Source organism: Podarcis pityusensis (genome assembly GCF_964106645.2).
Source record: "Podarcis pityusensis genome assembly, chromosome: Z".
In the NCBI taxonomy this organism is placed as follows: Eukaryota; Metazoa; Chordata; class Lepidosauria; order Squamata; family Lacertidae; genus Podarcis; species Podarcis pityusensis.
Window position 1 is genome coordinate 28,693,895 of NC_138044.1, and position 12,411 is coordinate 28,706,305.

A 12,411-nucleotide genomic window follows, 5' to 3' on the forward strand; every position below is an offset into this window, starting at 1 on the left:
CTTGTACAATTTGTCTAATTTCATTTTATATCTTTAAGTTCTGGTTACTTTTAAGCCCATACAACCTTTACCAGCTGGTCTGGAACTGAACCACAGAAGTCAGTTGATATGCTCCAGTTGACTTTTTGGTCTTTTGCTAAGATGTATCATGATATATAGATCTTCAATGTTATACATTATGAAAGACTTCAATATGCAAAAAAAAAGTCTCAGGTATAAATTGAAGCTTTCAATAGATTTTAAAAGGTCTCGTATTTCCTACATAGAGATTGCAATTGAATGTCATCAGATGGTAACCACTTGGGATATCTATATATTTTGTGTGAGTGTGGATTTGTTGTGAAACAAGTTTCTGCTGTTGCAATTGTTGCACTAGGTTCTTTTGTTTCACAACATTAAGGCTTGCCTTTGCGCTTCCAGACAGAAAATGTTCTGGATTCAGCCCTCCACTTTTCATAAGTTTCATAATTTCTTAAAAGTTCAATTAGAGATGTATAAATATTCTAAAGTAGCATTGATTCTGTTGATTGGTTTGTTTGTTTGTTTGTTTGCTTGCTTGTTTGTTTTCATCACAGGGGATTTTCATGTCCAAACAGCAGCTTGAGAATGTTGGGTTTCTAAGATTCGTTGCAGAAACCTCTTTTCTGGGTCTTGAGCACAGTACTCAGGAAGCATCCCTGGTGAAAGTCCTGTTGAAATGAATGAGAGTTGCACAACTGCACAGGTGTGTTTTTGTGTAACTCTGAGTGAATTCACAGTATATTTACTACCTAGTGGCTGTTTTTTAAAAAACAAAAGTCTGTGGTGGCTCTCAGGTTGCTCTATGTATTCACTGCATGTGGTGGACTATGTGTTCCTGAATATCTAAGCAGTGATAGGGGCTTGGCAGTGCACAGCAGTTAAAAAATAGCTGGCTCTTTTGAGTGGGTACCACAGCTCAGCGTTAAATCACATGTTTTGCATGCAAACAATCCCAAGTAAACCCCTTGGAAGCTACCTCAGAACAAATCAGTTTTGATTAGTATTGCCTACATTGACTGCCAGAAGCTCTCCAGAGTTTCAGAAAGGAGTCTTCTCCAGACCAACCTATAGATCCTGGGTACCCTTCAACATTTATCTGATGAAAATAGGGGCTTCCCATTCAATAATGATATTTTTACTGTTTATACACCACACATCTTATTGGGTTGCCCCAGCAACTCTGAGCAGCTTCCAACATATATAAAAACATTAAAAAATTAACCATTAAAAAAACACCTTCCCTATTCCTTCAGACGGCTTGGGAGTTGGATAACTCCACACCCTCCAACATTTCTCCCACGAAAATAGGGGCACCCTGGGGAAAAGCGGGACATTCTGGGATCAGATCAGAAACTGGGGCAGCTACTCTAAATCAGGGACATCCTTGGAAAATAGGGACACTTGGGGGGCCTGTGAACTCGAGACCTTCTGCATGCAAAACACCATCTCTCTGTTAGGGCCTCTCCATATGTGATCTATCACTGAGCAATGTACTTTACCGCTGTGACCAGTTCAGTCCCTGGCTTCTCCGGTGAAAAGGATCAGGTAGCAAGTTTTGGGGAATACCTCTGCTTATAACTTGGAGAGCTGCTTCCTGTCAGAGTAGACAATACTGGATGAGATGGACAAACTGTCCAACTATCTTATTACCTTCAGGTATACATCTATATCAGGGGTGGCTAACTGTGGCCTACCAGATATTGTCAGATCCCAATTCCCACCAGCTGCACTGCCATCATGGACACTGCTCAAGGACAACAGCAACTGCATTAAGCAACGTCTGGAGCGCCACAGGTTAGGTATTCCAGATCTATACCAAGAATTCACTCTGATGTTGTTGTTGTTTTTTTCATTTTCCATATCTATAAATTTTACTCTTATGTTTATGTAATATCCTGCTGTGTAATTGTTATTTTAAAAACTGTGCGAGTGCCTGATTTCAACACATTGCTTTCAAACTTATCGAAAGTTTACAGCGTTGAGTAATCTAATATTGTCAGGCTGTGTGTGTTAAGGTCTAAGTTCTTTCCTAAAAGATATAAAGATATAGATATATAAAACTATAAATCCTTGAAGACATTTTTCATTATAATTGTAGAAGATTGAAAGCAGATATTTTATAGTATTTTGTTTAGGATGTAAGCTGTCACATTTATATCACTTAAACACACTACATCGTTTTTCACACTGAGTAAGGGGGGGGGGGGTTGTATAGTTATTCTCCGTCATGATAATATTTTTCCTGTGGTCTAGTGATCCTGCAAAGTGTTGTTTGTTTTTAAGAATAAAAAGTAATGGGCTAGATTCATCCAGTATTCTGCCACTGTATACCTGCCAAAGTTGTCATAGCCCTAAATGTATTGCCCTGATCTAAAGCTCTGCAGGTCTATAAGGCAGTCTTGTGCAAGTAATACAACCTCTGATGTGCAGAGCTCAGAGGTAGAGTCCCAGGTCCAATCCCTGGCAAGTTCTGTTATTAAAAAAGAAAGAATGAAAGAGCAGGTGATGGGAAAGTCCTCTCCCTGAGACCCTGGATTGCTGCTTCAGGGAGAGAAGACAATGTACTGGGATAAATCAACCCATGGTTTTATTCAGTATTAAGAAGCACTATGTAAGCCAAAGAGCTTTACAAATCATTGCAGTGATGGAAATGCCTATACAGGGGTGCCAACTGGAATAAAATATTGGGGGGGGCAGGTAAGCCCCTCCTCACATAACTGATCACAAGACGCAGCACACACACACATCATTTAAATGCCAACGCCCATCAACATGGGGGGATGCCTCCCTCAAATATTTCTTTAGCATGGTCAATTTACTGCAAATTCTGTTGAGATTCTGGTATTTGTTTCATGAGTTTTTACCATTGCTCAGTATAAAATGGTCCTGCTTCAGCGCATTGGACCCCAATGTGGTGTTTTTCAATCTCCACTGCCAGACAAGCACAATGTAACATTTGGCACAAATTCAAAACCTAGCAATATTTCTGAATACACACACGCACACACACAACCCAATGTTCATTCCTGTTTTTTTAAAACATACTTTGAAAAATGCATGGAAGAATCCTGCTTGCCCATTTGAAAAATACTTTGTTTTCTAAACCCATTGATTAATTTAGGATCGGCTGATTTGATTCGTGTATAGCAGTAGTCCTGCCAACACACTCAGATCTAACCATGTCTGTAACTGGGCATGCTAGGTGGAAGATATATCTAATTAGAAGACTATAAATGTTCAGTTTCTCTAGTAGATTTGCAAGAACATTCTTTTCCCCTTCCATATTAATTTAATGTCTATACAGCTGCATCTCTAGTTTCAAAGAGGTAGGGTGGGGCATATTTTGTAAGGATACTAGTTTTTCACTTCCTGGGATCTTAGTTGTGTGCTATAATTATGAAATGGAAGCTTGAGGAAGTGGCCATGTACATGTGACATCGTGGATGTATTGCACCTGTGCATACCTGGAGGTGTGTGAGTCCTGGTCAACATCACAGATTTAACAAATCAGTTCTTGTTTCGATCTGCATGTTTTTTTGTACTGATATCAGACAATGATCTGCTGTTCTGAGAATGAAATTGTACTGTGAGGACGTAATTCACTTGATGTCCCATCTAAAGTTGTGCAAAAGAAAAAATGTAATGCTAAAAAAATGTACTGGCCACATCTATTTGTAGGTCATTAGTCCATGCGTTGACTAGTGCCTTTGGGTATTTGGGGAAAGATCATTTTAAAATAAACATTTGTTTTTAACCTAAGTGTCTTGTCTCTTTGTGAATACAGATTCATTTCATTGTTTTGCAACATTGGAGTGGTGTAAACATCAGTCATGCAACAACTACTGATGGAAATAGGATAGCCACATCTGGAGACAAAAGTGGGTGGTGTTGTTTTTTGTTTTTGTTTTTTTGCGGGGAAGGTGATGTTTCCTAACCCCATCCCTGAGAATATTTTCCATTTTTCATGCCTGTTGGAAGACATTTTCCCCTTGGTATCCTGCTACAGCTTTGCCTTCTTCTTTTTTAAAAACTTCATTCTTCTTCATAGATTGATAATCTTCATAACGCCCATCATCCTTGAACACTGGCCTTGATGGTTGATGAGCATTGTAGTCCACAGTGACTGGTAGATGCCACATTGATTATCTTGATGTCATGAATGTGGTGACATCACAATAGCAGGTATAAACAGGTGCTGGTATTGTTGAGGGACAATGGAGCTAATTGAAAGAAAAGGTAGCCCTTATTTAACTGGTTATATGGGTGACCCTAGCCAATAAGAAAGCATTAACAAAGCCCAGGTCAGAGCAGTGCTTCCTGAATGGATGAACCCTTTTATTCCTCTTAAAGAACTCTGACAAAGGCCAATGTATGGATAAATGGATAAGTAAAGCAATCCATACAGACAGCTCCAGTGTGGAAGGGGTTTCAGCTCAGCCTTATTACTAGATAGATAAACTACTGGTGTGTGGGTGTGACTATGAAAGGGTTGGATTTGCCTGGATTTGCCTTTTTTTGGTGGTAAAAGCTGAGTATGGGTGTGTGTTTTTTAAAAAACTTGGCAAAATGTCTGGGGTTTTTTTGCTTGGCAGCAGGCAAGTAATAACAGCATTGGGGCTTCTTTGCGATCACCAGCTGAGCCAGCCGTGTGTGTGTGTGTGTGTGTGTGTGTGTGTGTGTGTCTTTTTTGCCCTTCCAAATATGGCAACCCTACTATGTTATGTATTGCTGTGTTTTTATCTTGTAAAACACCCTGTGAACCTCAGATGAAGGGAGGTTTCGAAACTTAATAAATAATAAATGATAAACATGCTGGGAAAAACTTGTTGCAGCCCAAACAGCATGCTAGAAAATATTAGGAGAGATAAATAGGACACATGCAGGGTGGTAATTAGATCCCAGTCCCAAACTAATAGTTCATTTTTATTTCATTTCATCAATTTATATATCTTTAACACCATGTTTTCTAAGTGGCGGTGTATCATGTGATTACAAAATATATAACTGAGACGCATCAGTTAAAATCAAGGAGCTTACTCAAAGGACTCTGAAAGTAGTTTTCACCAAGCACCATCATGCTGAAAAATAAAACATGGAATACACACACACACACATTTCTCTCTCCCTCTCTTTCTCTATCATACCATATAATACATGAAATATATGCATGCATTTTATATGGCTGACTTGTTATTTGATTAACAACTTCAGAAGGTCAGGAGGGAATCAGAATTGGGGCCATGCCACACAGACATGGGCTTATCCCTTTCTGATTGCCCTGGGATCCCAGAAGAAAATCCCCTCCCCCACAAAAACACTACTAGCTTCCACTGATGCCAAGGCTTCAGCTATTCATGATGTAGCCTCTCCATAAGAAATTGTGTGTGGCTGTTCACTTCTATTGACATAGTGGATATATGGGGACCATACGTTATCAAAATGATCATGTTTTGTTTTACCTCTAGCAACCCTTCTGTGTTGCATTAGGTGCTCAGAAAGAGACAAATCCCAAACTTTCCCTTGCAATCACACCAGAGATGATCCTTCGACTCTTCCTTTTTCAAATACATGTGATTTCTTTCTCCTACGGCACTTCAGTTCACATTATTTGCCGCTAGACATCTTCTCACTTTCAAGAACATCATGCCATCCATATGTTCGTTTATTTGCAGAAGAAAGAAGAGGCCAACTACTTCAGATCCCATCACAGCTGTCACTGTTGCTGTTTTTCCCACCAATTACTTTACACATTATGTTTAATAGCAACACAGAGTGAGTAAACAATCACAGATATTTCTGTGTCTCGCTGACATGCTCTTGTTAGAGGATCAGGCAGAACCATAATGGGCCCTTCAGTCCCTCTTAACTTAAACTGCTAATTATCTTCCCATAATGTTTCTGAACTTGTAGTGGCTGCTGTCCCCTCCCCAAATTGGAGATGCATGCAAGGTGATCTCCTTTGAAGCAATCCCAAACAACTCCCTCAACAATGTCTTTTTGTAATGTTTTCATTTGTATATCACCCTTCAATAAGAATTTATAGTGCACTCCACATTTTAAAGAAGATATTAAACAATGAATGATTAATAATAATCAGCATTGGCTGCAGAATTATAAAAAAAAACCCAGCAGCATAAAAAGCCTCAGTTAAAAGATATAGACTATAGACAAATTGGAAGGGGTTCAGAGGAGGGCAGCTGTATGGCAGGGCCCATCCAGACTTCTTTTTTATTGTGCATTCATGATGATTTGTATGATTGTATGCAGATGGCTATAAGCAATCCTGCTTCAATACATTTTGTGCCTGCAAACATTCCGGGGCATTCATACTTCTTCATTTCCAGTTGGTTGCAAATTTTCAACACCCAATGGTGCCTTAATACAGCTGTGCACTTCAAACGCTGGGCTCTGCAAACCAGGAAGTGACCTCTCCAGACAATGATGATGATGATGATGATATTAATAATAATAATTTATTTATACCACGCCCATCTGGCTGGGTTTCCGCAGCCACTCTGGGCAGCTTCCAACAACACACTAAAATACAGTAACCTATTAAACATTAAAAGCTTCCCTAAACAGGGCTGCCTTCATATGTCTTCTAAAAGTTTGATAGTTATTTTTCTCTTTGACATCTAGTGGGAGGGATGACTCTTCTTTTCTTACCTCTGTGGCTGCAATCTCCTGGGTGATGCAGATGTCATTAGGCAGTTGAATGCACATGCATACTCTGTCCATTTGTCTCCCACCCAGCCACCCCTTCGCACAGTCCTGGGTGCTGGCAACCTGTGCTATGCCCCTGCTCAAAGGTAGAGAAACTACAGCTGTGCCAATTAGAAAATTCTATTTTTGAGTCATTTCTTGGTTGGAAGAAAAACAAAATCACCCCGAAAGATCCTAAAAGATCACATCCCTCCTAAGATGTTCCTGGATGCTAATTGCATCAGAATGCTTCTCTTCCAAGACCTTCCAGGATATTACATTACATCTCACAGTATCACTCCCAAGCAATTCTTAGATGCTACATTACATCACAACACACCGCTCTGAAGGAATTCCAAGAAGTGTGCCCTCTCAAGGCTCGCTCCACAACTTGCTACCCACCACACTTTCTGGCTAGATATGGTTTCACGTCTGTAAATGTTATAGAAATTTCTCTCCCTGCTGTCCAGGAAAGCAGCAGAAAAACAGGAAAAATATTTTTTGAAAACATGGGGTGGGCAATAGGGTGAAAGGTTTGTCCTAGTCTTAAAATAATACAGTCTGATCTTGCATCACATGAATGAGGTTGCCTTAAGGGTAACATACAGCTTGCATCTGAATCAGCTTGCTTGCTCATCTTCCACTCAGCAGTGAAGATAAATTGCACAGGTTGAATGAGAAATTCACAATATCCTTCATAAAAAGTGGTTCGCTTCCCTAAGAGGCTATTCCCATTATATTTTAATAACTCACATGAAGGAATTGGCAGCAACTGCAACAAAGCCCTTCCTTTGACCAACATAATCCTGTTGTTCACAACCTTCATGTCATATCTCGAAACAGGCTAAATGAAGACATTGATTTTAATTCAATAAACTGCCTAAGGGTTTACACATTTCCCAGATGATTGGCAGGTTGTAAATAATGTATGTGTGTCACTGTGACCAGAGGAATACAGGCTGAAACATTGAGTTAAATATATTACAGCTTCTTGTGGCTGGCAAAGTAGGGGACATAAAGATTTTCATAAAGCACTGAGGGAGAATGGAGAGCTAGACTCTAAGCTTTAATTGACACCACAAACCAATTAGACATGAATGAATCGTTGTCAAAGATTAATAATGTAATTTGGCACAAAGCATTTGAGCAAATGAATCTTATACATTTATTTCTCCTAAAGCAGAGACAGGGAACCCTTTTCAGCCCAAGAGTCATATTGCCTCAGGGACAACTGTCCTCGGGCTGCATGGGGCCAGAGACAACAGTGGGTGGAGCCACACAGATGGATGACTCTTACCTTTGGACAGTAGGCTATATTCCTTCCAAGAAGAAGGCAGAGATTTCTATCTACCCTTCTCAACATATAGCCAATCAAGAGGCATTGTCATAATTCATTCCGGCCATGCAGAATCACTCAAGAAGGAGTGAAAGCATGTCTTGTGAAGGGTGGAGCCTGGTAAGAAGGAATGTGGTCTGAGAAGGGCACTGGCTACTGGGAATCCCTCAGGTCAGATAGAAAGTTCTGGAGGCTTCATTTAGACCTTGGTTCTGAGTTCTCCAGCCCTGTTCTAATGGATCTTGAACTACAGATATGTTGACTTGGTGGATATGGTGATGACCTTTGGTATAGGCACACAGAATGGTGCCTTATTCTGTGAGATAGCCAGCCTCATATAACCAACATGCTTAAGTCTAATTCATGCATGAAGTGGTTAAGATCACAGAGTAAGCTGTCCTACCAGGTTTAGCTCACCTTGGGATGGGCTAGGTAATCAAATCTTTGTCCCACCCCACACACCCCAGTCTACCTGAGAAGCTGAGAGTATGAGGAGGTCTGAGCTGGTTGCTCCAAGTTCTGACTGCATGACTCTGACAAGCCACTCTTGAGTTCCTATACCAATAATTTAGGAAATTGCACCCCTGTAACTAAGCCAGGTTTTACTGCCTATGCAACTTTCTGAAGCACATGAATCTGGCATTTGAAGAGCTTGTAGGTAAACCGTTCTTAACTTACCAAATATGTGGTCTTTTTCTATGCTATGGGAAGAGAGAAGTTTTGGAACTCACAAGGGCATATTTTTAAGATCCAACAGCCCATATTTCCACACTTTACCCTGCTGCTTATTTTGTTATTTTTATATCTTTGTTGGGGTTCCCTCACCAAAGAGTTCTTACCCCAAACTTGGATCTTGGCATCTTGAACCAACATATTCAAGGTCGGACCACTAGTTCATCTAGTCCAGTACTATGTACTCTGACAGAGCAAGCCTAGTGCTATCACATAACACACTTAATCTCTGTCTGTCTGTCATTCTCCCTCCCCCCCACCCTAACACCAACAGGAATGCTGCATGGATGGACTCACCCATGCCACCATTTTAATTCCCCCAGAATAAAGGTCTTGAAGTGGCGCTGGTGGTGGATGCAGTCACACAGCCCACAAGCCATCTGTCTCCCTGCTGCTGTTGCTGACAGGCTACCCAAAATGATATATATTGGAGAGTAGCCTGCCAAGCACACAGAAGGGCTATCTAAGAACATAATAAGAACCTGACTTGAGCAGACCAAACGCCTGTCTAATTCAGCATTCTGTTCTCACAATTGTCCATATAACTCAGTAGTTTCAGCCTTGACTGTCAGCTGCTCACCAGAGTTTCAGGCAGGGGACATTCCCAGAACTACCTAGAGATGCTGGGGACTGAACCTAGGACATTCTCCCACTGAACCACAAGCCTTTTTTCAGAGATGCCTATTGGGAAGCCCAAAAGCAGATCCTGAGTGCAGTGGCCTTTTCCTGCTTGTGGTCCTCAGCTCTCCACTGTTTCAGACAGAATTATCTCCCAGGCCTATCTGAGGCCTGAACTTGGGACATTCTGCATGCATAGTGGATGCTCTATCACTCAGCTATGTTAATTCCTCCAACTATGGTCCTTTCGCTAAAGAAACAACTACACAGAACACATGCATTGCATTCTCCCTCAGAAAGAGAAGACAGATGATAACTGTTTTGGTGATTGTTGCTTTAGGGTTCATCAGTATAATTGGCCTGTTTTTCAAGCTTATTTTATCATTAGTGGTGAATGTGTTTATGGTCATAAGGGTTGCACTGGAAATGATTTTATTTGATGTTTGCAATAGGGCAGCTAGCATTTTAAAAGCTCGGTGTGTGTCATAGCTGAAGATAAATAATGTAAACAATTTACAGGCTGTTCATTAGCAGCATTCATAATGTGATCGGCAGCCCTCGCTGGAGCACTGGGCTGGGTGATTTCAAGATAATTGTCACATTGGCCGAGTCCTAGCTAAGCTGGCCAAGGAGATTGCAGGAATTGTTTTCTGCACACCTTTCTAAAGGCCAAGCCAGATGTGGCCAGGCCATTATTCATATGTGCTCCCTGTTCACAAAAAACAAAGGTGCGCAGTTACTTTCACAGTTTAAGGAAAGCATAGCAAAGGAATTTTGAACCCTCCCTTCCCCCTCTGTGCTTCAGCTGGTTGCTTTAGACAGCTTTCATTCATTCTGCAAATAATAATAATAATAATAATAAATTTTATTTATATCCCGCCCTCCCCAGCCGAAGCCGGGCTCAGGGCGGCTAACAACAATAAAACAGTACAAAAGTACAGCATAAACAACACTCTAAAATCATTCATTATAAAATTAATTAATTCAAGCCACTGGCAACCATTGGGCCAGAGCTCCGCGAAGATTGCCGAGGGAGGGAGTCAGGCTCTGCCCTGGCCAAAGGTTTGACATGAGGGCTGGCAACATCAACCCTGCTGTGTGGCAACTTCTTGCAGACAACTGCAGTGCACAGAGACAAACAGTCAGGTCACGCATCCTTAGCAGTAACCAGAGGAGGAATGACTGCTGAGGGCTGAAAATTACTTTACATGGTGCAGAAATGACTTCAAAGCAACCCATTACAATGGCACATGGGGTTTTCAGTGGCTGATTCAATGGGGGGGGGGGATGGCTAAAGCACTATGATATTTCCAACTGTTAAGAAAAAAAATCCTCTCTCAGTCTTTAAGTCCCTGTCCCTGTCTTCAACCCACCCACCTTTGCCCATGCAAAAAGTCTCTCTCCCCATCCCCTGCTCTCGACCAGGGCCATACAAGCCCCCTCTCTCACTCTGATTCTGATACACCCCACCCTCTCTGCCTGTGCAAAAACTCGCTCTTACTCTCAGTTCTCCTCCTCATGGACTCACCCTCTGCCCACACAAATGCCAGCTCAGGCTCTTGTTCTCCTCCACCCACTGGATCCACCCTCTGCTCACACAGTTTTGAACATGAGGAGGTGGATGAGCTCGAATACGTGGGGGGGGGGAGGCATTGCGTTTGAAGTCTGAACAGGACAGGGGATGCTTTTCTCCAAAGAAACAACAATCACATTTTTCTCAGGACAGGTAGCAACCCTGGAAGAAAGTTCCATCAAATTCAATGGAACTTACTTCCACTGAAGGGCTGTGGATCAGTGATAGAGCACCTGCTTGCAGAAGGCCTCGGGTTCAGTTCCTAGCATCTCCAGGTAGGAAGCCCCTGCCCAGGAGTGTGGGAAGTGCTGAGCTAAATGGACCAATGTTCTCACTCAGTATAAGACGACTTCCAATGTTCCATTTAAATATCCATGTATAACAATCACTAAAAGCTCTTCAGGATTTAAGAGGGCCTTCCATTTTATCACAGAGACAAAGGCTATGAACCATTGCTTTAAATATACCCAAACAATTAACAAACATTTAAAAAAAAATACAACAGACATACTAATACTATTAATGAGCTGAACAGAAGCTGGCCAGCCACATGCTGCTGTCACGGTGCTCTTGATTTACATCCCAATCTATTAGTTAATCTGTACCCATTTGTGTTCATCTGGAGAAGTAATCGTATTTTGTTAAGGGGAAAAAGTAAGTTTGATTCATAATTCATCATTTTTGCAGTTGGGCCTCATTAGTCTGTTATTAAGGGAGACCGTTCCTCTTGGAGCCACGCTCCAGCTTTTAGTCAAATTGACACGCAGCACTGAATCTAAATACAGTCATTGCTGATGTCAAGATATAATGAATTTTAACTCATTTGTTTATTATTGTACAGCATGTGTTAGAAGCTTTTATGAATTAGTAGATATGCTGATTCAGAAAAGGGATCTCTCGTGGCTACACAAAAGACTAGATGTGGGCCTGGAGAAATGGATGTCTTATTTTACTGGTAGGAAAGAAACAGCTCTTTAAAAGGATCATTTTTCATCCAATGGAAAAGCCAAGAACTGTGGTGTGCGGTGAAAGTTTTCATAGGGGAACAGTTAGGAATAGCTGCCTTATGAAACTACGCTGGTAGATAGTACCCAGTGTTTTTGAGAATAGTTGCAGGTTCCATCCAACTGTCAGTGTACAGCGGAGCTGCTTTAACACCACTGAATGTATCTGATATTATGTCTTGTTCTTCTTGAAGATGCAAGGCTCCGAACAATGTGTTTTGGAAGCGGGCACATTTTATCAAGTTGAGTTGGCCTTGGCACAGCCATGCAGCTCAGTGATAGTTGTGCAGACGCATTCTCTAAGGAGGCAAGCATTTTTTCAACCGAGTCCCTCTCCATGCTTTCTATCTGAAGTACAGATGTATGGTCTTTCTGGTCACCTCACACTTCACTTGAACACTAGAAACTGTATGCTTTTAATTGCC